The sequence below is a fragment of the Hyperolius riggenbachi genome, chromosome 7, assembly GCF_040937935.1.
Source record: "Hyperolius riggenbachi isolate aHypRig1 chromosome 7, aHypRig1.pri, whole genome shotgun sequence".
Classification (NCBI taxonomy): domain Eukaryota; kingdom Metazoa; phylum Chordata; class Amphibia; order Anura; family Hyperoliidae; genus Hyperolius; species Hyperolius riggenbachi.
Genome location: NC_090652.1, coordinates 26,191,966 through 26,218,596, shown reverse-complemented (window position 1 = coordinate 26,218,596; position 26,631 = coordinate 26,191,966). Strand labels below are relative to the sequence as shown.

Sequence of the window (26,631 nt, the reverse complement as noted above, 5' to 3'; positions counted from 1 at the left end):
TGTATGAAATCGGGAATTGTAAAAACGTTAATCTTCCCTGTTTAAAAAGTTAAATTTATAATAACGTTTTATAAAACATTAATAAGAATGTTACTAAAGCTATACCTAACCCTACTCTCACACAGAACCCTCCCTGTACCTATCCCTAACCCCTAGACCTGGGGGTGCCTAAACCTAAGACCCCCCTGGTGGTGCCTAAACCTAAGACCCCCCTGGTGGTGCCTAAACCTAAGACCCCCCTGGTGGTGCCTAAACCTAAGACCCCCCTGGTGGTGCCTAAACCTAAGGCCCCCCTGGTGGTGCCTAAACCTAAGGCCCCCCTGGTGGTGCCTAAACCTAAGGCCCCCCTGGTGGTGCCTAAACCTAAGGCCCCCCTGGTGGTGCCTAAACCTAAGACCCCCCTGGTGGTGCCTAAACCTAAGACCCCCCCTGGTGGTGCCTAAACCTAAGACCCCCCCTGGTGGTGCCTAAACCTAAGACCCCCCCTGGTGGTGCCTAAACCTAAGACCCCCCCTGGTGGTGCCTAAACCTAAGACCCCCCCTGGTGGTGCCTAAACCTAAGGCCCCCCTGGTGGTGCCTAAACCTAAGGCCCCCCTGGTGGTGCCTAAGCCTAAGACCCCCTGGTGGTGCCTAAACCTAAGACACCCCTGTGATAAGCATTAATATCGTTTAAAAAAATATTGTGCTGTTTTTCGTTTAAAAATAATGTTTTAAAAAATATTGTACTGTTTTTCGTTTAAAAATATTAAAAAAATTATAAATCATTAAATAATGTGTAATCATGAGAAGCAGTTATAAAACATTAAAAGTCTCCGGGCGCCGCTTTTAAAACGTTATTTTTCTCCGGCGCCCTTTTTTCCTGTTGGGCGCCCATTAAACAATATTTATTATAGGAGTGAATGGCGGCGCCCTTTTTGTCCACCTGCCTCATGCGCCCAAATTTCCTGCTTCCCATTCTACAACTTTTTTTTTTAACCTGTGACTCCTTTGTTTGTAACGTTGTACATGAAGTACATGAAGTCATCAGAACTTTGCAGCAGTGAGAGACAGATGTTTTTTTACGAACCCTAGGGAGCAGGGACAGTGTACAAATTCCAAAGTGTGTATGATTCCTTATCTGTGTGGTGGACACATGCAGTCAATATAACAATGGTGCGAGAGCAGAATATGTTTTTTTCTCTCCATGCCCTTAGTTGTCAGTTTCTCAAACTCTCCCCCCCCCCCCCCCACGGGCCCCCTGCGGAGGCATCCCTTGCAGGGTCTGTTACACCCCTGGTAGTAGTATATTGGTGCAATTTCTATGTTGGGTAATTGCCACAATCGGCAGTTCAGTAAAATAATTTGGTAAAATACCTCATCTGGTATTTTACACTTTTTTTTTCCAAATTCACTAAAGATTTTCTGTATGACATAGAAGTTCGGTAATTTACCAAACAAACATGCCTCAATTCGCTAAGCCCTGCTCAGTAAGTGTCACTTGCCGGCGTGTAGCAGGGCAGCGGGCAGGCAGGTAGCTGCGCGTATGCCTCGGGATTTTCCTTCCAGTGCATTTCTGAAGTCCCTTTAGATGTGCTGCAGCTGCTCCACCAGGGGGAGCTCTTTTGTATGCCAGAAGGTAATGCTTTGTGAATAGAGCCCATTGTATACTGGGGTCAGGGCCAGGCCGAGGTGAGAGAGGCTCCAGCCTCAGGGCGCAGTGTAGGAGGGGCCACACAACTCACTCAGCTATCATTCCCCTATTGTGTTTAAAGCGGAGAGAAATAAAAAAAAGGGGATACATGGCAGTGACTGCAAGCCAGATAACTAGAGATTAAGGTGTTGGGGTGCCTCTTAGTCTAATAGCAATCAGTGTGTGACGGCTGGGGTGGGAGGGATGGAGGGGCGCACTTTGGTGTCTCAGTCTTGGGTGCTGGAGGACTTTGACCCAGTTCTGACTGGAGGTGACAAATGCATTTATTATGTGAGATGATTACTGCATTTCCTATACTACAGTAGTAGATTGGTGCATTTTGCTTGAGAGCAAAGGCAAGCACGTTTCACACTAGTGTGGTAAGATAATTTTTTTATTCATATATTGTTTGTACTTAATACATGACATTAGTGGTGATAGAATGCTAATTAATACACGTTTTAAGTTTGCAATCAAAATGGCGAGGTTTCTTGGCATCATTTTCATGCAGGGATTCCCTGATATTTGAAAAAATAAAAATTAAGGGTTCCTTGGACCAAAAAAGTTTGAGAAAGGCTACTCTAATCCCTGCTAGAGTGATATGCACACCCCACACGCATGTTTGTTTTTAATTATGCAGGTGAAAAGTGAAAGTCCCCTGTACCTGAATTTAGCCTCTACCACAGCCAGAAACAGCAATCCTCCCAGTAACCAGAGAGCAGAGGCAGCTCAGACCTTTATAATTACCCACCTGGGAGGGGCTGCCTGAAGGGAATGAGAAATCCTGGACTGAGCTGATGCAGGATTATGCAAACGTATCCAGCTCAAAAGTGGACCAATGAAATTCAACCTTGGTTTGATTCAATTTGCCCATTTTTTAAAGGTAATGGGCTCTATTCACAAACATTTTCCACATGCGGTAAACTACTTGCGGGAAATTTGCTACCAAAATACGACCATGTTGGCATTCACAAAATTTTCTGCATGTTTTTTTCCGTATGCGGTAAAAGTGCGCAAAAGGCCGCAAAAGACAAACAGCAGAGCGAGGCCTTGTTCACATTGCGTTCGGCTTACGTGTCCGTCTGCGGTGGCTGTATTTTGAGGCGTTTTTTCTTTCCGATTCCCGGCACTTGGGTGGGTGATTTTTTTTTTTTGGGGGGGGGGGTAGCGGTTTCTGACGCATTTGTCCCGAGCGTTTTGGTAATTTTCTCCCTGACGCAAGTCGGGAAGTGAACTCTTTGATTCGGAAAATAATAAATAGAATGTATTTATACTTAAAAATGCAAAAGCAATCGCTCCACAAAGCAGTTTTGTGAGCGTTTTGTGTTTTTCCTATACCTTCCATTATAGCAAAAACGCCCTAAAATGGCTCAAGCACTGCTTTTGAAAAATGACAGCGCACTGAACGCTCTAGTCTGAACTACACCGTAGCACAACATGGTGTAAGCGCTTAGTGAGCGTTTTCGGAAAAACGTCCGCACTTAGATTTTACAAAAAAACGCCTCTAATGTCAAAGCCTGAGGGCTCGTTCACACTTGAGCGGGAATCGTGCGATTCCCGCTCAGCGCAAAAAGCTTGCAGTTTTTAAAAACCGCTAGCACGTTAGCCTATGGCAGCGTTCTTACTGCTGCAACCGCTAACTGCAAACGCGTAACATGCAGCGTTTTGCCGGAGATTCGCAATTAGCGATCGTGATTAGCATGCATAGCACCGCTAATTGTGATCGCTCCCAAAACGCTGCAGTGTTTAGTGATTTTTCCGCGTTAATCGCAGAAAAATCGCTAGCGGTAATCTCCGGCGGTTTGCCGTGTTAGGTGTGAATGGGGCCTAAGTTTTCCACGGACCGCTGATAGGCAGTGAAATGCCTCTCAAACTCTCACAACTGCTCACTGCTGCCTGGTAACTGCTCACTGCTGCCTGGCAACTGCTCACTGCTGCCTGGCAACTGCTCACTGCTGCCTGGCAACTGCTCACTGCTGCCTGGCAACTGCTCACTGCTGCCTGGCAACTGCTCACTGCTGCCTGGCAACTGCTCACTGCTGCCTGGCAACTGCTTGCTAAGCACACAGCTCAACAGTCCGTGGAAAAGAGGCATCAAGCCTGGTACACACTTTCAATTATGATTGGCCAATCACTGACTAATTTTACCACTTCCATGTAGTATGAGAGCTTACCTACACAGTCTGCTCATAGTATTCAATACAGTATCTGCTGGCCCTCCTACTACATGGAGGTAGTAAAATCGGTCAGTGATTGGCCATTCATAATTAAAAGATTGCATTATGCTTTATGCAAATTATATGCAGGTTGAAACTGGATCAAAACCAACAGGAAGTGCATTAGGCCTGCAGCCCACTACAAAGCGCTATCGCTAATCGCAATCGCTAGCATTGTAATAAGCGTTTTGTAAGTGATTTCATGAGTGTTTTCTGGCGATTTTGGTAGCGATTTTAAAAAGTGTAAGTGGTTTGCCAGCGATTGTGTAGTGTATTTGCGATACGCGTTTTTAATTTCGGATTGGTCCTTTTAATTCATATCAATTTTTTTACAGTGTGCAGTAATTTAAAAACGCTAGCAAAATTGCTTTGTGTAGGTTTTGACGAGCGATTATGCCGGCGTTTACATACTTTACATTGCAGAAACGCTAACGCTAAACATGCTGCATGTCCTGCGATTTTGGTAATCGCAATCGCTCCAGTGGAACATTAACTGAGCGTTTAGAGAAATCACTAGTGTTTTGAATCGCTCCCCAAACGCTCAAAAAATTGCTCTAGTGCAGGGGTCCCCAAATGTTTTGGGTCGAGGGCCGGGTCAACATACTTCAGACTGCTGGGGGGCCGGGATATACATAAAATGATGTAGAAGTCTTTGCGGGCCAGACAGTGAAGCATACCCAGGTGACAAGCTGCAGTCCAATTGGACAGCAGTGTCACTTGATGTGGAATTTGATTGGAACCAGCAAATTACTGCTTTCTGGCTTCATTCTACATGCAGACCACCAATATTTCAAGGTGTGTGTGTGTGTGTGCGTGCGTGCGTGCGCGCGCGCGTTAGAAAAAAAGCATCAGGAGGCCACATTTGGCCTGCGGGCCTTAGTTTGAGGACCACTGCTCTAGTGGGTTCCAGCCCTCACACTGATCCAGACTAGTTTGCATGCAAGTCATAATTATTTGCATCTCATGGACATTAGACGGGGTGGCTACAAAGAACAGTGGCAAGGCTTCAGTTATAAAAATGTTTGGTTTTTTTTTTGTTTTGTTTTTTTACTTTTTGGAACCTTGGGAGAGTGACCTTGGAAGTGAATTTACTGAAGGCCAATGGCAAAAAATTCTTACCTTAAACCACAAGGGATCCATGAGTGTAAACACTCAGGAAACAGGTTATAATATACCATAATAACTAGATGGTACAGAACTCCCAAAAAAACTTCACAAAATGTTTCCGACTACCTCACCGTGCTGCTGCAGATGTGGCTCCTCTGACGGTTCAATTCTACACATCTTTTGGTCATGCATAGTTATTCAAAATTTCTGGTCGCAGGTTCATAACCTCATCGAAACAATTACCACTAATAGACTTCCTATGACCCCTGGGACCTTTCTGCTTCATGACACCACGGACTCGATTAAAACATAAGAAATCTCTAAAGGTGCATACACACATCAGACTATAGTCTTTGGAAACTGAAAGATCACAGACCAACCTTACCACCCTTCCTGTAGTATAAGAGCCATACTCTACACAGTCTTTTCTATTGAGCTGAACTCCCCATCAGACAGAAATCTTTGCAAGATGCTGCACACAAAGATGCTGTACAGACACAAAAGATCAGTATCTGCAAAAGATCTGTTCCTACCAAAAATCCATCCCTGCAAATTGCAATGATAGTCTATGAGATCTGCAGATCATCATACACACATGATTTAACTGACATTCATCTGCAGATCAGATCCACCAGGATGGATTTTCAGATCTGCGGATGATTGCTTGATCTGCAGATGAATGTCAGTTAAATCATGTGTGTATGATGATCTGCAGATCTCATAGACTATCATTGCAATTTGCAGCAACGGATCTTTGGCAGGAACAGATCTTTTGCAGATACTGATCTTTTGTGTCTGTACAGCATCTGTGTGTGCAGCATCTTGCAAAGATTTTTTTCTGATGGGGAGTTCAGCTCCATAGAAAAGACTGTGTAGAGTATGGCTCTCATACTACATGAAAGGTGGTAAGATTGGTCTGTGATCTTTCAGTTTCCAAAGACTATGGTCTGATGTGTGTATGTGGCTAATGCTTGATAACACCAAGAAATAATCTGAGGGCTCATTTTCACTGTTGCGGTGCGGAATCGCCTGGATTCCACCGCGGACGAAATCGTATGCGGATGCATTTCCGCATGCTGTTTTCCCGCGATTTCGCATGCGATTTCGCATGGCTAAGAGGTAGGCGAATTTAACCATGTCACTGCCTGTGTAAATTGTCATAGCAGTACATGCGAAATCGCACGCGAAATCGCGGGGAGAACCGCATGACAAAGCCGCATGCAATTTCCCCATTAAAAGCATTGCGGGCGATTCGCCCGCATTCCAGCCGCACGCGAAATCTGACGGCTCTGCCGTGCAGATTTCCCCCGCACACCAAAATGCGCCCGCACGACGCACAAGTGGAAACAATCTCATCCACTTGTATTGCCTATGCTAATCTGCATGCGGTGCCTGCATGCGGATTCGCTATAGTGGAAACGAGCCCTGAGGCTGGTTTCACAGTGGGGCATTAAAGTCCCACGTTACAGCAGCCAGTAACGCAGCCTAACTCACAGCACTGTAAAATCAATGTGCTGTTCACAGTGCACACGTTGCCTTACATAGTAACACAGCACGTTTAAACAAAGTGCTGCATGCTGTACGTTACACTTGGCTAAGCCACGTTAGACTGTTTGCACATGCTCAGTAATGTTGGAGGAGGAGGTCTCCCCTCCTCCTCCGCGCCAGCCGCATGGCTAATTAATATTCACTGCACTGCAGAGACTGGTGGTGGGACTGTAGGGTTGTCCGGATCATGAAGGAATCGTTCATTTGATTTGGATCTTTTTTGTGAGTCGAATCATCCGGATCATCACAATGAAAGATTCGGTTCACAGTGGATGTCTGTCTGGAAGCAACAGGAACATACTGTTAAGCTTGGAGGTGTAATCTCCACAGTCAGCATGCAACACATAAGCTGACGTGAAGGAGGTACACACACCAGCACAAGGAATCAGGATATCCCCAGTTTAGTGGAGGAGAGGACTGACTCCAATAGGAGATTGTGGTGCACAGAGCCGGTGCAGATCCGAACAGCCACAAACAACACTTTCGTAATAACGTCTCAGCGCAAAGTAGCGCTGAGCGCATAAACCAGGACTGAGGAGATCAGGACAGGTAGACAGAATGAACGCTTGCTTAACTAGCCACTACTTAGTGACAGCAAGCGTCCACAATAAAACAGACTGGAATGAGGTAGCCAATGCGTTTGCAGCAATGGCGTGCCTCACAAAGACAGGACAGGATAGTCAGGAAATAGCAGGATCAAGATAGATGAACGTAACACAGATAAATATACAATAAGTATGATTTCCTAGCGTATTACAATTACAGCTATCAATTAAACTATTTGTAACGTCTGACTAACATATGTATATATCGGCAAGGAACTGATATATGACATAAGCAGGAACTCTGACTAAGACTGGAGTAATACAGGGAACAGGACTCAGAAGGATTCGCTATCTCTTCGCAGAGATGAACGCAATCCACAAACAGGACCAGGAACAGGATAACTAGCTCAGCGTGCTGGAACGCTGACTAACGGAACACAGGATATAAACAGTTCGTGTACGTATATATCAGCGACACTGATGTATCAACGTAACACGAATACAAGGAAAATAATAAACGTGCAAGTATGCGTATATATTGGCGATGAACCAATATATGACACAAGACAAGCAAAATAACAACTTCTAGAAACAAGAGCAGAACTAGGAGGACTCGCTGACCCCTTCGCAGGAGTCAGCGCAGTCCACACGGACTAGGAACGAGGTGGGGCACGGGCAGAGTAACAGACTGAATCTGAGACTATGGTAGCCCATCAAGCATTGCAGGAAGCAGTTCTTTATACTGAGGTCATCCAATGGGAGCAGACCTGCAGATTCCCACACAAGTGAATGGTAATTAATCACAGGCTGACAGCAAGAAAAGGCAGACAATGATATGCAGCCTGCAGGAAAGGGATTGCCCCTCCATTGCAGCAGACAATGTTTGTGTACACAAAAGCATATTAAACTGTCATTAACTTCAGAGCGACTGCAGATGGAATCAGCAACTAGTTTAAGTGCAAACCAAACTATGCAAGAAAATGCATGTAATGACATCAGAACTGCTTGGGTTACAATACCACTGCAGCCAGCAGTAAACGCTGCAGACATGATCATAACACATACACACTGGCGAACGGAGGGGGCTATTCCGGGTGTCTGGAACACCCCCCCTGCACTGAGCTGTGTATTCAGCCAGGGAAGCCCACATAATATAAACAGCCTCATTCTCCCTCCCTTCTTACTTCTGGTGCCTCCCTCCAGCTAATAGAATGAGAGAGGCAGCAGAGCTTCCCCCACAAGAAGATGCAGCCTGCAGCAGTGAGAGAATGTTGATTCTGGAGTCCTGGACTCTCCACAGCACAGAAGTGTCAGACATGATGCAATTAGAGGACAGGCAAGCTGGTAAATATGCACAGCATGATGCAGAGCTTGCCTGGACTCAAGGTCCATGGGCAAACATCTGTCTGGTCTCTCCCTATTGTTATAATGACTGCATGTGTGGATAAGGTGTTAAACAAGTTGAAAAGTTTTTGACAGTCCCTAGACTCCAGGAGGGCTTCTTTCTGACTTGTGTGGGAGACTGGCAGGGACAGGAGTCCGATTACAGGCAAGTAGCCTGTCTGATGTGGGACTGCAATACAGATAAGTTCTCTGCTCCATCTCAGGCTATTCTCAATTTCTCCATTCCTCTCTCTGGGCTAGTGCAACGCCAAAATGACAATAGCAATCGCTAGCAATTTGTGAGTGTGATTTTGTGAAGCGATTTTCAGAGCGATTTTTGAATGAACCGCTCAAGAACATGCTACATACAGTATACATGCAATTTTGAAAAAGTCACAACGCTAACATTAGCCAAGTACATTTCAAATCACTGTTGATTTGAAAACCGCTCAGAAGCACTCTTGGTGTGCACCAGCCTCCTTCATTCACGTTTGTTTCCCTCGTCCCCTATTGCTGGCTGGCTGTGTCTTCTTGACAGGAAAGCTAAATAAAAGTGCAATTCTGGTGAGGCAAAATATTATTATTTAGTATTTATATAGCGCCGCCATCTTCCGCAGATGCATATATCCCTGCATCATATGGGTATCGCTTGCGCTATGTGACACTACGTGGCATATTCCACTGAATTGTCCAAACTAAGTCTATCTCCCATTCCTCTCTCGGGGTTCCAGCGCTGTACCCCGTTAAAATTTGCTGCTACCAGAAGCCCTCAGCAACACTCGTATCCTTGAATACTTCCAAAGATAGGCAGCTCCGTAATACGCCAGCGCACTTTTGTGCATGGGCAGTATGGAGCCACCTGTATTCGGAAGCACTCGGGGACATAAGTGCTTCTGGACCTTTCAGGAATCCCCCCCCCCCCCCTTAAAAATCTTGCGTTTGCCCCTGATACAGAATGTACAGTGCAGGGAAAGTCCTGTCCTGCTAGTCATTTCACCCAGTCTGCTTCCCTAGTAAAATGATTCAAATGATTCGGTTCAAAGATCCGGATCTTTTCAATGATCCGATTCAAATGATCCGAATCCTTAAAAAGATCCAGACTTCCTATCACTAACCTGGAGCGGCTGCTCTGAGAGCTGCATAACGCAGCTCAATCTGACGTCCAACTTCAACTAGGGTTGCCACCTGGCCGATATCTCCCCGGCCCGGCCGGAATTTTAAAGTGAACAAGAGACGAAGCACCCTTGTGTATTTTACCATAGAAATCAGTGGGAACATTAGAGAAAACATTTACCATGCTCTCTGTTCCATCCTCACTGCTAAAAGTGTCTGTTATCTACAGGGCCGGATTTCTGGCAAGGCCACATAGGCCATGGCCTAGGGCACCAGAAGTTTAGGGGCGGCTCAGTGAGTGGCAGAAAAGCTGTTCTATGCAGCCATCTTTATCTACAAGGACAGCTTTAACCTTTGAACTCCCTGTCCTGTACTTGTGATGTCCCTACAGGATATGTAAGCTCTATCCTGCAGGTACACATCAGCCTAACTCTCATGGTGACACAATGGGTCCTTCATTAAGGAGATGGCAAGCATACCATAAAAGTTCAAAACATAACATATAATCTATACGCATATTACTAAAATAGCTATTGTCTGTGACATCAATGATGGAAAGTAAGGAGAATTCTCATTTGGGCACACAGCTAACAACCATACAGACGATATAGTTGGCCTAGGGCGGTCAAAAGTACAAATCCGGCCCTGGTTATCTAGCTGAGATAAGAATCCCGGACTGAGCATTGATTCTGGCTTTGCTATAATGACTCAGCTATAATGATTCCTGAGCAAAGCCAGCAGGGGGCAGGCTTGGACTTGAAGACAGCAAAGAACACAGTCTCAGCTATAATTATTCTGTAGCAAAGCCAGACCGACTGCTTAGTCGGGATTCTTATCTTAGAGGTGATAACAGGCAAATTAAACAGAGAACAATGTAACAAAGAGCAAATTAGGTGTTTACTGTCATGTTCCCACTGATTTATAAGGTAAAATACATGAGGTTGCTTCATCTCTGGTTCTCTTTAATTACAAAGCCGCTGCCGGCAATGTATCTGCCCGTTTTTTTTTTTTTTTTGTGGACTGAACCACAAGAGCAGAGGGGGAGACAACAGGTCAATGTAGTCATAATGCATAAACTATGAGTAAAGTTTACAGCCTGTTCTCCCTTCTGCTGGATGTACACAGCCCCCTGCCTCCCCCGACTGCAAACTGAGCTTAGCACACTGATACAGTTCAGTGTTCAGAGGAATGCCCAGCACCCCTCCCCCCAAAATGAGTTCTGCCCCGGAGAAGGAGAGAGAGAGAGACTGAGAGATACACGTGGAGAAGCTGAAGCTGCAACAGGCTGCAGATAGGAGGTGCTGCTGTACGAGAGGTGCTCTGCTTGTATGAATGCAGCGTGTGTGTGTGTGTGTGTGTGTGTGTGTGTGTGTGTGTGTGTGTGTGTGTGTGTGTGTGTGTGTGTGTGTGTGTGTGTGTGTGTGTGTGTGTGTGTGTGTGTGTGTGTGTGTGTGTGTGTGTGTGTGTGTGTGTGTGTGTGTGTGTGTGTGACTGTGTGTATGTGTGTGTGTGTGTGTGTGTGTGTGATGTCTGCCTGTGATGTCTGTGCCTGTCTGATGTGTCATAAGTCCTCATGCACACCACCCCCTCCCCCCCTCTTTCTCCTCTGTCCCCCTCCTTTTTAAAGAAATCCTCCGCTGTGGCTCAGCCCACGACTGCACCTAATACATGCCCGCTCCCCCATTTCCATTATATTTTTAAATATGAATGAAACCAGAGATGAAACATAGTGGAGGGTTTATACATACCTTGGGCTTCCTCCAGCCCCATCCGCAGGGATCATTCCCACATTGCCATCCCATAACTTCTTCCAGCCCCATCTGCACTTATCGCTCCCACGCCGCCGTCCTCAGCCTTTTGCTCCGATACCGAGTCCCGTAACTTCCTCCAGCCCCATTCGCACGGATTACTCCCACGCCGCTGTCCTCAGTTTTCTCCAGCTTCAGTACCAGGTCCCGTCACTTTATCCAGCTCCATCTGCACTTATCGCACCCACGCCGCTGTCCTCAGTCTTCTCCTGCTCCAGTAATGGGTCCCAAAACTTCCTCCAGCCCCATCCGCATGGAACGTTCCCACACCGCCGTCCTCAGCCTTTTGCTCCGATACTGGGTCCCATAACTTCCTCCAGCCCCATCCGTCTGGATCGCTACCATGCCGCCGTCCTCAGTCTTCTCCTGCTCCAGTAATGGGTCCCAAAACTTCCTCCAGCCCCATCCGCATGGAACGTTCCCACACCGCCGTCCTCAGCCTTTTGCTCCGATACTGGGTCCCATAACTTCCTCCAGCCCCATCCGTCTGGATCGCTACCATGCCGCCGTCCTCAGTCTTCTCCTGCTCCAGTAATGGGTCCCAAAACTTCCTCCAGCCCCATCCGCATGGAACGTTCCCACACCGCCGTCCTCAGCCTTTTGCTCCGATACTGGGTCCCATAACTTCCTCCAGCCCCATCCGTCTGGATCGCTACCATGCCGCCGTCCTCAGTCTTCTCCTGCTCCAGTAATGGGTCCTAAAACTTCCTCCAACCCCATCCACACGGATTACTCCCATGCTGATGTCCTCCGCCTTCTCCAGCTTCAGTACCGGGTCCCGTATGTTCTTCCAGCCCCATCTGCACTTATTGCTCCCATGCCGCTGTCCTCAGTCTTCTCCCTCTTGGGTACCAGGTCACATAATTTCAGCCAGTCGCAGACAGTTTTACGCATGGGCAGTGCCCTCTCTCCAGCTGAGAATAGTGCTGTGCCTGTGTAGTACTATTCTCCGCTGGAGAGAACGCACTGCGCATGCTCACACTGTCCGCGACTGGCTGAAGTTACGGGACCCGGTACTGGAGCAGAAGACTGAGGACGGTGACGTGGGAGCAATAAGTGCGCATGGGGCTAGAGGAAGCCCCAGGTATGTTTAAAACGTTCTCTAACTATGCTTCGTTTCTGGTATACTTTAAGGTGTATAGTAAAGTGCAGTGAATGTTTTTTTTTACTTTTTTAAAATTGCAGGTTTGTAATGTGTGCTACTGTGGGTGCGGGGATCAGGGGGAGCATCATTACTTAAAGAGAATCTGAAGCGAGAATAAATCTCGCTGATTCTCTTAATAATAGCAGGGGCATGTTTGCCCCTGCTAAACCTCCGCTATAACGCCGCTCTAAGGGGGTCCCTTACGTCTCAAATCCCCCCGTGCAGCGCTTCCTGGTGAGGCAGGGCTACGAGCCGCAGCCCTGCCTCACACGCGTCTATCAGCAGCGCCGCCTCTCCCCGCCCATCTCAGCGAAGGCAGACTGAGAGGGGCGGGGAGAGGTGGCGCTGCGCCGCTGATAGACGCCTGTGCGGCAGGGCTGCGGCTCGTAGCCCAGCCTCACCAGGAAGCGCACGGGGCAGCAAAATCTACGATCAAGTTGGTCGTGGATTTTGCAGGGGGGGATTTGTAAGGTAAGGGACCCCCTTAGAGCGGCGGGATAGCGGCGGATTAGCAGGGGCAAACATGCCCCTGCTATTATTAAGAGAACAAGCGAGATTTTGTCTCGCTTCAGTGTCTCTTTAACTAAAGGGTGCTGATCCTCTGGCCCCAACCTGTTTGGGATCCTCCTATCTAGTTCTCCTGTCTGCAGCTTCTGTAAGCTTTTGTACTGTGTGTGTGGTAGTGTTGTCCGGATCATGAATGAATGCTTTGGTAGTAAAATGATCCGAGATTCGAATCAAAGATCCGGATCTTTTCAATGATCCGATTCGAATCATCCGGATCATTGAAAAGATCCGAACTTCCCATCTCTAGTAGGTGGTGGCCACATGCCGCAATGGATTTTGGGAGATGAATGGATTCTGGGAGTTATAGTCTGATTAGATGTGAGTACATTGATGCACTGGCATCTAACCAGCCTATATCTCTTGGGATGCATTGTGGCGTGCATGTAACCCCCGCCAGGAATTACATGCAGAAGCTGCTGTCAGGGTAATTTGGAAGATCCGTAATGGGCTGGGGACCATACAATACTGATTACTAATGGCTCTCACACTGACCCCCATGTACCCAGTATAACTTACCTAGGGCTTTTTCTAGCCCCCTGTAGTCATTCTGGTCCCTTGCTGTCATTCCACTTTAGGCGGGCACATCTGTTGGGGGGAGCAAAATGACTTCAGGGGGCTAGAAGAAGACCTAGGTAAGTTTAATTTTACATTTCCTTTTAGCGCCATTGATCCCGCTTTACTGTTGCAAAATTTTGTGGCACGGCATGCTGCCTTCAAGAAACCCAGACCGAGCCTTACAGGGCAACTGACATTAGAGTGGCATATGGAGGCTGCCATATTGATTTCCTTTTAAACAATACCAGTTGCCTGCCAGCTGACATTTTTTAGCATTAGTAGTGTCTGAATTCCACATCTAAAACAAGCATGCAGCTAATCTCGTCAGACTTCAGTCAGAGACATCTGATCTGCTTCATGCTGGTTCAGGGTCTGTAAGGCTAAGAGTAATAGAGGCAGAGGCTCAGCAGGACAGCCAGGAAATGTGCATTGTTTAAAAGTAAAAATATGGCAGCCTCTGTATCCCTTTCTTGTCAGTTGTCTTTTAAAAAGTCCGTGACAAACCACTCCCAATTTTAGGCCACACCCCTCAGGCCACACCCACAAGCCGGTATTTTTTTACCCTAAAGGTGGCAACCCTAACTTCAACACCACCATGCGTTGCATTAGGGGCACGTTATGCGACCATAACATCCCCTAAAACGCAACGTCTTGGTGTGTAAGTAGCCTAAACGAAGTTAAACTACACCCTGAACTTCTCTCTGTTAATATCCAACCAAATGTCTTTTTTCTCTTTCTACAGTGGTTTGCAAAAATATTCGGCCCCCTTGAAGTTTTCCACATTTTGTCATATTACTGCCACAAACAGGAATCAATTTTATTGGAATTCCCCATGAAACACCAATACAAAGTGGTGAACACGTGAGAAGTGGAATGAAAATCATACATGATTCCAAACATTTTTTTACAAATAACTGCAAAGTGGGGTGTGCATAATTATTCAGCCCCCTTTGGGGGCTGAGTGCAGTCAGTTGCCCATAGACATTGCCTGATGAGTGCTAATGACTAAATAGAGTGCACCTGTGTGTAATCTAATGTCAGTACAAATACAGCTGCTCTGTGACGGTCTCAGAGGTTGTCCAAGAGAATTTTGGGAGCAACAACACCATGAAGTCCAAAGAAGACAGCAGACAGGTCAGGGATCAAGTTATTGAGAAATTTAAAGCAGGCTTAGGCTACAAAAAGATTTCCAAAGCCTTGACCATCCCACGGAGCACTGTTCAAGCGATCATTCAGAAATGGAAGGAGTATGGCACAACTGTAAACCTACCAAGACAAGGCCGTCCACCTAAACTCACAGGCCGAACAAGGAGAGCGCTGATCAGAAATGCAGTCAAGAGGCCCATGGTCACTCTGGATGAGCTGCAGAGATCTACAACTCAGGTGGGGGAATCTGTCCATAGGAGAACTATTGCTACACCATTCTTTGCTATTAATATGCTTTTTACATATTGTTCTGTTTTTCACTTTATTTACACATTTGGGTGACTCTTTCCTACTTTGATTAGTGATGCCCTTCTGAGGAAGTTTTCTTTCACCCCACCCTCTTTTCCCAGACTAAAAGCTATAAATTTGGTGCCTGCCGCCTGTTCGCCTTTTCTCCCCTGATGACGCAAGACTGCGAAACCGGTCGGGAAGGTAACAGGCGGCACCATTGTCTATTGATCTACGATTGACCATTACATGCGCGCTAATCTTCCGGGGTTCCCTGTTTATGGGCCCCGTATGTGAGTTATCTATTTTATATCTACTGTCTTTTAAGGAAATTTTATCTAAATAAACGGGTTACGCTTAGATATTGCCGTTTTTGTTTTCCTATATAAATTCCTGAAACTTTACCTCCATACGGATGTCCAGTGGATCTTCACGACGTCTGATGTTCCCTGGACATTATCTGTGACCTGAGCCATTTTACAACCTTATAATGTGGGTTGTTGGGAGCTGCTAAGCCTTTTCTAGTTTTGATGTTTGGCGGATATCTACCTCTGAGCATTTGATATATTGTGGTGAAGAATTTACCATTCCCTACATATAATGACTTTCTAAACATGCGCTGACCTTTGATGTACATAGGAGAACTATTAGTCGTGCACTGCACAAAGTTGGCCATTATGGAAGAGTGGAAAGAAGAAAGCCATTGTTAACAGAAAAGCATAAGAAGTCCCGTTTGCAGTTTGCCACAAGCCATGTGGGGGACACAGCAACCATGTGGAAGAAGGTGCTCTGGTCAGATGAGACCAAAATTGAACTTTTTGGCCAAAACGCTATGTGTGGCGGAAAACTAAAACTGCACATCACTCTGAATACACCATCCCCACTGTCAAATATGGTGGTGGCAGCATCATGCTCAGGGGTGCATCTTTTCAACAGGGACAGGGAAGCTGGTCAGAGTTGATGGGAAGATGGATGGAGCCAAATACAGGGCAAACTTGGAAGAAAATGTGTTGGAGACTGCAAAAGACTTGAGACTGGGGCAGAGGTTCACCTTCCAGCAGGACAATGACCCTAAACATAAAGCCAGGGCAACAATGGAATGGTTTAAAAAACATATCTATGTGTTAGAATAGCCCAGTCAAAGTCCAGATCTGAAACCAATCGAGAATCTGTTGCAAGATCTGAAAACTGCTGTTCACAAACGCTGTCCATCCAATCTGACTGAGCTGGAGCGGTTTTGCAAAGAAGAATGGGCAAGGATTTCAGTCTCTAAATGTGCAAAGCTGGTAGAGACATACCCTAAAAGACTGGAAGCTGTAATTGCAGCAAAAGGTGGTTCTACAAAGTATTAACTCAGGGGGCCGAATAATTATGCACACCCCACTTTGCAGTTATTTATTTGTAAAAAAAATGTTTGGAATGATGTATGATTTTCGTTCCACTTCTCACGTGTACACCACTTTGTATTGGTCTTTCACGTGGAATGCCAATATAATTGATGCATGTTTGTGGCAGTAATGTGACAAAATGTGGAAAACCTCAAGGGGGCCGAATACTTTTGCAAGCCACTGTATGGGCTGGTGCACACCGAGCGGCCTTTTCAGCGTTTCTGCAGCCGCTTGCGGCTGCGGATCCGCTTGGTCAATGTATCTCAATGGGGTGGTGCACACCAGAGCGGGATGCGTTTTGCAGAAACGCATACTCCTGGGGTGAGGCATTTTTTGGATTTCGGATGCGTTTCTGCCTCCAATGTTAAGTATAGGAAAAACGCAAACCGCTCTGAAAAACGCCTGTTCAGAGCGGTTTTGCCGGCGTTTTTGTTACAGAAGCTGTTCAGTAACAGCTTTACTGTAACAATATATGAAATCTACTACACCAAAACCACTGCACAAAACCGCAAAACGCTAGCTAAAACGCTACAGAAAAAGAAGAAAAAGCGTTTCAAAATCTGCTAGCATTTTGCGGATCTGCTAGCGGGTTTTGGTGTGCACCGGGCCTTAGGCCTGGTGCACATCAGGAGTTTTTCTGAGCAATTTGAGTTTTTAAATCTGCTGCTAATGTTATCCTATGTGTCTGTGCACACTGGAGCAATGAGGTTTTGTAAAAAAAACAAACCCCATAGCATTAGGCCCAGTGCACACCAAAACCGCTAGCAGATCCGCAATACGCTAGCGGTTTTGGGAGCAGATTTCAGAGCGATTCTAGGCATGTTTAGAGAGGTTTTCTAAACATGGCTAGCGGTTTTGGGTGCGTTTTTGTGTAGCAGATTACACATATTGTTACAGTAAAAGCTGTTACTGAACAGCTACTGTAACCAAAATGCCTGGCAAACCGCTCTGAAGTAGCGTTTTTCAGAGCGCTTTGCGTTTTTTCCTATACTTTACATTGCGGACGAAACGCTTCCGAAAACCGCAAACGCGCAGCAGGAGGCGCGTTTGCGGCTTGGCAAAAACCTCAAACCGCCGGTGTGCACCATCCCATTGCAATACATTAGCCAAGCGTTTTTCCAGGCGGATGCGGCCGGCGGATCGCTCCAAAAACCGCTCGGTGTGCACTAGGCCTTACATTGGGAAGAGCTTTTAGAGGTTTCAAAAGCTCTTCCCAATGTAATGCTATGGGTTTTTTTACAAAACCTCATTGCTCCAGTGTGCACAGACACCAGGGGAGGACTGGGACCTTTTGGCCTGGGGGGAAACACAAACTAGAGGCCCATTTTCACGGCAGCCCAGACATCACACACGTGTGCCACGTGCTATATGCCGGTAGTCATGTGGGATATACAGCAAGAACACTAAGAGACAGGGTGACAGGTAAAGTATAAATGCACTGGCACCGGGGGGCACATAATACATTTTGAGTTACAACGGTCGGGGTTTCTATCTCTTACACAAGTCCTGCAAGCAGCCCTTCTGGAGTCTAGGGACTGTCAAAAACTTTTCAACCTAGACAATATCTTATGTAGCTGTGCACATGCAGTTAACAATAGTGAGAGACCGGACATATTTTTTCCCACGGACCCTGCAGGCAAGCCTCTGCTCTGTATCATGCTGTGTATATTTAGTAGCTTGCCCGCCCTGCAATTGCTCTGTAATTGGGTGTTTATTTCCCTCATTCAGCCTAGTGTTTCACATTGACTTATACAAAAACCTGAATTCACCAGGCACAGTGCCAGCCCTAAATCATTAAATGAGAGGCAGCCTGGGGGGAAATCTCCCCCCTTCCCCCCTGGTCAGTCCTCCCCTGACAGACACATAGGATAACATTAGCAGCAGATTTAAAAACTCAAAACGCTCAGAAAAACTCCTCTGCTGTGCACCAGGCCTATATGTTGAATGCTCTCAGAATTGAATATACTATGGACACTCTGACATATAGATTGGACTACAATTTTATTAAAGTTGATATCTTTACTTACCTCTTCTGTACCTCCCAACTTTTTGAGATTAGAAACCGGGACACTTAAGCCACCGACCGCTCCGCTGCGCTCTTAATCTCTCCAAAAAAATGTCTGCATTGATTTACATTAAAATCACGGTAAAATAGTGGCAAAATCGGGGGCTGACTCTGCTTACGATGCAGAGCATCCCTAGCCTAGAGAATGTGAGGCATAAGGTACTTCCAAGAGCAAATACTTAACCTCCTTGCCGGTTATCCCGAGCTCAGCTAGGGGTAACCTGCGTAGGAGGATTTCTCAGGCCCCTCTGGGCGGATTTTCAAAATTTTTTATTTATTGCACGCAGCTAGCACTTTGCTAGCTGCGTGCATTTGTCGATCGCCGCCGCCCCCCCCCTCAAGACCCCTTGCGCAGCCTGGCCAATCAGTGTCAGGCAGCGCTGAGGGGTGGATCGGGATTCCTTCTGACGTCCATGACGTCATCCCGCCCGTCACCATGGCGACGGGGGAAGCCCTGCAGGAAATCCCGTTCTGAACGGGATTTCCTGCTTTCAGAGAGCGCTGGCGGCGATCGGGTTAGGTAGGGGGATGTCGCAAGGCTAGCTACATGTATTTAAAAAAAAAATAATAATAATAATTTAAAAAGTGCTGCGCCGCCCCCTTGCCGATATAATTGGAACGGCAAGGGGGTTAAAGAGAAACCACAACCAAGAATTGAACTTATCCCAATCAGTAGCTGATACCCCCTTTCCCATGAGAAAGATTTTCCTTTTCAGAAAAAGATCAGGGGGTTCTGTATGGCTGATATTGTGGTGAAACCCCTCCCACAGTGTGATGTCAGGACCATGGTTCTGACATCACACTGTGGGAGCCTTGTTGCATTGTGGGAAATAACAGCTGTTTACAACTGCCAAAAAAGCAAGCAGCATCTCCGTCCACTCACATCACCTGCCAGCAGTAAAAATGTCACCAGGTGAAATGTCAGAATGTAAATCAGGGAAAGGAAAGATTTTAACATCTAAATGAAAAAGAAGAGCTCTATAGTGCATTATCAAACAGTATAACTTTATTGCGCAACGTAAAATGGGTACTTACAAAATATATGGATAAAATGCGCCTATCAGCGGTAAGGCCAACCGCTACACCCCTCTTCGGCAATGGTACACGCGCTGTGGCTGGCAGCGCGGTCTCCGATCTTCCTGGAGGCTTGTCTTGTGAGGCAGTAGGCGGGGCCTAGTGTTGGTATGCGTTTTACTTCATTACCATATATGGTAAATCACTGACACTAGGCCCCACCCACTGCCTGGCAAGACGAGCCTCCAGGAAGATCGGAGACCGCGCAATAAAGTTATAGTATTTGGTAATGCACTATAGAGCGCTCCTTTTCCATTAAGATGTTTGCATTTCCCAGAAATGGAGCAGCGCAGCGCATGATTACCAAAAAGGATTGTAAAGCGTTGTGGATGTAAGGCCCCATTCATACTTGAAAGCGTAAAACGCCGGTTTGCGGCAGTGATTTTTCCGCAATTTCACGCAGGAAAAAAAATTATCACTGGACACTGCAGCGATTTTCCCGCAATCGTGTTTAGCGCTTCTATAGCACTGAAACGCGATCGCCGGGAAATCGCCTGAAAATGGTTAACACCCTGCGTTTACAAATTAGCTGCTGTGCTAAAGGAGCCACGATTCCTGAGCTGACATAGCTGAGAGATCAAATTGCACTTGTGATTAGTCGCAGAGGAGGGATAATCAGACAGGCTAAACTCTCTATATACATACAGGGTACATTTCTCTCTGTTTTCCTTCTGTCCTGTGCAAGAGTTGAGGTTCACTTTAAAAGCATAGCTGAACTGAAAAGTTACACGATGAGATAGATATGGGTACATATAGTACTAAGGCCTCGTTCACATCATACACGCTGCAGTGCTCATTTCAGCAGCGCGTATGGTGTGTGATACGCAAGAATGGCAGAAGAGCATAAACAGCCAGGGCCGGATTTGTACTCTTTACCACCCTAGGCCACTGTCACCAGCCGCCCCCCTTCAGTATAGATAGCGAGATGACCCCTCCCCCCTTTCCCTCCAGTATGTATAGCCAGATGACTCCTCCCCCTTTCCCTCCAGTATAGGTAGCCCTTAATCCCTCCTTTTCCCACAACCCTTCAGTATAGATAGCCAGCTCACCTTCACACCACAGCAGCCATCTGTGTCACTCATTTCTACGCTGGTCTCCAGTGCAGAAGCTTCCTCTTCCTTTCTGTCTCCAATGCTGCCCAAGTCCATAGCCGTCGGCCACAATACAAATGTGCACAGAGAGCAAGGTGGCTGCTGCACAGGCAGCTAGCAGCAGAGTACCCCGGTCAGGCGCTCTCCTGATCTCCCTGCATTGCAGCATTTGCAAGGTTGCAAATGCTGCACCAGTTTAGCCTGCTGCTTTTGCGCCCTTTCTTCTGTGGTGCCCTAGGCCATGGCCTAGGCGGCCTTGGCCTAAATCCGGCCCTGTAGACAGTACTTCTGCCGTTCAGATCGTATGCGCTGCGCAGCAGTGTGAAAGGCTATCGCACTGCTGCATGCATTTTTCGGGAAGAGCAGCACTAACCCATTCACTGTAGTAAATGGGATCAGCAGCGCAGCGCATAGCAACGCAGATGGCATGCGATCGCGCAGGCAATGATTTGAAGAAAAGGGACTGGCGCTGCTGAGCAAAGGTGTTTATTAAAAGGTAACAGCTGGTGGACACTATGGGCCAGTGCACACCAAATCGCAAACGCTCAGCGCTCTTAGTGCCCTTTTCCACTAGAGGCAATTGCGATGCTGAATCACAAAAGTGCAAATCGCTAGGGTTTGCTACACAACATAGGAATCGCAGTACGTAATTTCCACTACCGCAATTTGTTTTTTTACTAAAGCGCAATCGCGATTTTATGCCGCAATCTTGCTATGCAGTGCATAGCAAAATCACAAAATCGACAGGAAAAATTAAAACTTTGTTGAATCACAATCTTGCTAGTGGAAAAGGTGATTTTTCTAGGAGATTCTAGGCATGTGTCCAGCGATTTTCTAATAATGCTGGTGATTTTCGGAGTGTTTTTGGTGTAGCGTTTTTTATTTTTGTTACAGTAGAAGGTGGAACTGAACAGCTTCTGTAACGAAAACCTTTGGAAAAATCGTTCTGTTCTAGTGCTTCTCAGAGCGGTTTTCCACTTTCCTATACTTAACATTGAGGCTGAATCGTCTCAGAAATCACAAAAAATGCTGCAGGCCCCGAGTTTGCGTTTGGGAGAAAATCTCATCACTCTGGTGCGATCCATCCCATTCAACTACATTAGCCAATCGCTTTTCAAAGCCCTATGTCTGACTAACTGGCTCACTTGCCGCTTTACCCTACATGAACTGTAAGTGCCTCTCTCACACTTTTAATAAACACCTTCACCCATGGGTGTAGCAATCACCCAGGGGCGTAGGAATAGACCCTGCAGCCCCTGCAGTTGCAGGGGGGCCCCTAGCAAGTCAGGGGCCCGGAGGAGGAAAGGCTGTCACCACCGGCGTACCTACCGGGGATGCGACTCTCTCAGCCGCAGGGGGGCCCTGCCGCCCGGGGCTGCTCTAGGGCCCGCTCACTGTGCGTGGGGGGAGCGCTGCTCTGGACCCCCCAGCAAGGTGCTCAACTGGCCGCAGCGTCTAATAGACTCTGCGCCAGTTCATTCCCCGCTCCACCAGCAGCCTGCATAGTCTCCGGCAGGCAGAGCAGGGCTACGGCAAGATGGCCGCCGAAGAAGCCCTGCACTGGAGACTATTTGTGTCTCTAGTACAGGGCTTCGGCAGCCATCTTGCCGTAGCCCTGCACTCTGCCTGTCAGCGCGGGAGATGTGCTGCAGGAGGACTCGGGGAGCTGCGAGCCAGATGCCGGGAGAGGAGAAGACTTCTGTCAGGTAAGTAAATTGGTTTTTTTTTCACAGGTGCATTTTTTTTTCTAGTGTCTGCTGCCCACATTACGATTTTCAGGTGTCTGCTGCCCACATTACGATTTTCAGGTGTCTGCTGCCCACATTACGATTTTCAGGTGTCTGCTGCCCACATTACGATTTTCTGGTGACTGCTGCCCACATTGCGATTTTCTGGTCACTGCTGCCCACATTGCGATTTTCTGGTCACTGCTGCCCACATTGCGATTTTCTGGTCACTGCTGCCCACATTGCGATTTTCAGGTGTCTGCTGCCCACATTACGATTTTCAGGTGTCTGCTGCCCACATTACGATTTTCTGGTGACTGCTGCCCACATTGCGATTTTCAGGTGTCTGCTGCCCACATTACGATTTTCTGGTGACTGCTGCCCACATTGCGATTTTCAGGTGTCTGCTGCCCACATTACGATTTTCTGGTGACTGCTGCCCACATTACGATTTTCAGGTGTCTGCTGCCCACATTACGATTTTCAGGTGTCTGCTGCCCACATTACGATTTTCTGGTGACTGCTGCCCACATTACGATTTTCTGGTGACTGCTGCCCACATTACGATTTTCAGGTGTCTGCTGCCCACATTACGATTTTCTGGTGACTGCTGCCCACATTACGATTTTCAGGTGTCTGCTGCCCACATTACGATTTTCTGGTGACTGCTGCCCACATTGCGATTTTCTGGTGTCTGCTGCCCACATTGCGATTTTCTGGTGTCTGCTGCCCTCATTACGATTTTCAGGTGTCTGCTGCCCACATTACGATTTTCAGGTGTCTGCTGCCCACATAAGGATTTTCTGGTGACTGCTGCCCACATTACGATTTTCAGGTGTCTGCTGCCCACATTGCGATTTTCTGGTGTCTGCTGCTCACATTATGATTTTCTGGTGACTGCTGCCCACATTATGATTTTCTGGTGTCTGCTGCCCACATTACGATTTTCAGGTGTCTGCTGCCCACATTACGATTTTCTGGTCACTGCTGCCCACATTGCGATTTTCTGGTGACTGCTGCCCACATTACGATTTTCAGGTGTCTGCTGCCCACATTACGATTTTCAGGTGTCTGCTGCCCACATTACGATTTTCAGGTGTCTGCTGCCCACATTATGATTTTCTGGTGTCTGCTGCCCACATTGCGATTTTCTGGTGTCTGCTGCCCACATTACGATTTTCAGGTGTCTGCTGCCCACATTACGATTTTCTGGTCACTGCTGCCCACATTGCGATTTTCTGGTGACTGCTGCCCACATTACGATTTTCAGGTGTCTGCTGCCCACATTACGATTTTCAGGTGTCTGCTGCCCACATTACGATTTTCAGGTGTCTGCTGCCCACATTATGATTTTCTGGTGTCTGCTGCCCACATTGCGATTTTCTGGTGTCTGCTGCCCACATTACGATTTTCAGGTGTCTGCTGCCCACATTACGATTTTCTGGTCACTGCTGCCCGCCCACATTGCGATTTTCTGGTCACTGCTGCCCACATTGCGATTTTCAGGTGTCTGCTGCCCTCATTACGATTTTCAGGTGTCTGCTGCCCACATTACGATTTTCAGGTGTCTGCTGCCCACATTGCGATTTTCAGGTGTCTGCTGCCCACATTGCGATTTTCTGGTGTATGCTGCCCACATTAGGATTTTCTGGTGACTGCTGCCCACATTGCGATTTTCTGGTGACTGCTGCCCACATTGCGATTTTCTGGTGACTGCTGCCCACATAAGGATTTTCTGGTGACTGCTGCCCACATTAGGATTTTCTGGTGACTGATGCCCACATTAGGATTTTCTGGTGACTGATGCCCACATAAGGATTTTCTGGTGACTGATGCCCACATTAGGATTTTCTGGTGACTGATGCCCACATTAGGATTTTCTGGTGACTGCTGCCCACATAAGGATTTTCTGGTGACTGCTGCCCACATTAGGATTTTCTGGTGACTGATGCCCACATTGCAATTTTCTGGTGACTGCTGCCCACATGGCGATTTTCTGGTGACTGCTGCCCACATTGCGATTTTCTGGCCCACATTACGATTTTCTGGTGAACACTGCCCACGTTACGATTGTCTGGTGAATGCTGTCCACGTTACGATTTTCTGGTGAACGCTGCCCACATTACGATTTTCTGGCCCACATTACGATTTTCTGGTGAACACTGCCCAAGTTACAATTGTCTGGTGAATGCTGTCCATGTTACAATTTTCTGGTGAACTCTGCCCACATTACGATTTTCTGTCCCACATTACGATATTCTGGTGAACGCTGCCCACATTACGATTGTCTGGTGAATGCTGCCCACGTTACAATTTTCTGGTGACTGCTGCTCACGTTACTATTTTCTGGTGACTGGTGCCCACATTACGATTTTCTGGTGAACTCTGCCCACATTATGATTTTCTAAAGGCCCACATTACGATTTTCTGGTGAACTCTGCCCACATTACGATTTTCTGGCCCACATTACGATTGTCTGGTAAAATGCTGCCCACTTTACAATTAATTTACAGTGAAACGCTGCCCCATTACGATTATTTGGCACCTATTGGGGGGGCCCCATCCAAATATTCGCAGGGGGGCCCAGTGATTTCTAGTTACGCCCCTGCAATCACCCCTGCCATCCGGAGGCTGTCGGCCCCTCCTCCTCCCTTTCCCCAACCGCAAGTTCAGCCAATTAGCAAAAACCCCTTTCCCTCCCATTTTGCTCAAAAAAAGTCCCTGCCACCTCCTCCCACCATGAGGAGTAGTGAGTAGTTGTAATCTTTTTTTTCTGCTTCCAGGCACTACTTCACAGCAGAACACTCCCTGCTGCCATTCGCCCACTCCCGATCACATGACCCTCATGGGGTTTGGGGACCAAGGATGTCCCATGCTATCAATTTTGCAGGGGGGGGGGGGGGGGCCCTATTAAGTCTAGTTACGCCCCTGCCTTCACCTTAGCAATGGCAGCCTCTCTCCCCCTCCTACTTGTTAAATATACAGAATCTGCACTAACAGGCTTTATCACACTGCCCAGTACCCTTAGCAAGTGGGGTGACTCAGCCAATGGTGTATGGCTGAGGGTAGTAAATTCCCTAATTAGTCAAAAAGCCTAGTGTCTGCTGGATTTTACTTTCAATCCTATAGTACAAACCCCATTTAGAAATTGCCTATGTTCACCTTTTATTTTAATTAGTTGAACTACAATGGAATGCAGTCTAAGCTCGCCTGAAAAGTAAACAGAAACAAAGCACTTTTATCAGACTGAGCAAACAATCCTGATAACAGGATAGTACTAAAAGGCTGACATAGTTGGTCACCATTTCTTTAAGTTAGCAGCTGAATGAGAGATTTTAGGCCACACTGACATGCACAATTTAACCACTTAAGCCCAACTGGACGAGATTTCTCGTCCAGTTGGGCTGCGCGCACTCCCGCGGGTCGCGCGCGCTCCCGCGGGCCCCCCCGTGCGCGCCCCCGCTGCTGGCCGCTAGCCCACCGATCAGTGAAAGGGATTATAAATCCCTTTCGCTGATCGGACCCCCCCCCGGAGAAAAGCCGACAGCGTCTCTTCAGACGCTGCGGCTTTTTTGAGCTCTGGTCTCCTTTCTTCTGCCTGGGAGCGAGATCGATCGCTCCCAGGACTTTTTGATTCTGGCCATCTTGTGGCCAAATAGCAAATTACACCTAAAATAAAAAGTTTTACAAGTAAACATATACATATATATAAAAAAAAAACCCCTGTTTACCTCCCACACCAAAAAATACCCACATACAAGTTTAAATAAAAAAAAAAATTACAATAATAAATAAAAAAAAAAAAACATAAATAGTTACCTAAGGGTCTGAACTTTTTAAATATGCATGTCAAAGGAGTATATCAATATGATTTAATAAATTATGGGCTTCTAAACAGTGATGGACGCAAAACGGAAAAAATGCACCTTTATTTCCAAATAAAATATTGTCGCCATACATTGTGATAGGGACATAATTTTAACGGTGAAATACCCGGGGCATATGGGCAAATACAATACGTGAGTTTTAATTATGGAGGCATGTATTATTTTAAAAATGGCTGAAAACTGAGAAATAATGAATTTTTTCCATTTTTTTCTTATTCTTCCTGTTAAAATGCATTTACAGTAAAGTGGCTCTTAGCAAAATATACCACCCACAGAAAGCCTAACTGGTGGTGGAAAAAACAAGATATA

General features: G+C 46.8%; 1 protein-coding gene across 1 annotated transcript in view; it reads right to left on the bottom strand.

The window, feature by feature from the left end:
- Positions 1-10,303: 10,303 nt before the first annotated feature.
- Positions 10,304-26,631, bottom strand: part of LOC137524173 (E3 ubiquitin-protein ligase TRIM39-like) — a 123,444-nt gene continuing 107,116 nt past the window's right edge. Inside the window, exon 4 of the transcript XR_011022639.1 lies at positions 10,304-10,542. The gene's annotated coding sequence lies outside the window, so the exon portion shown is untranslated. The remainder of the gene's footprint in view (positions 10,543-26,631) is intronic.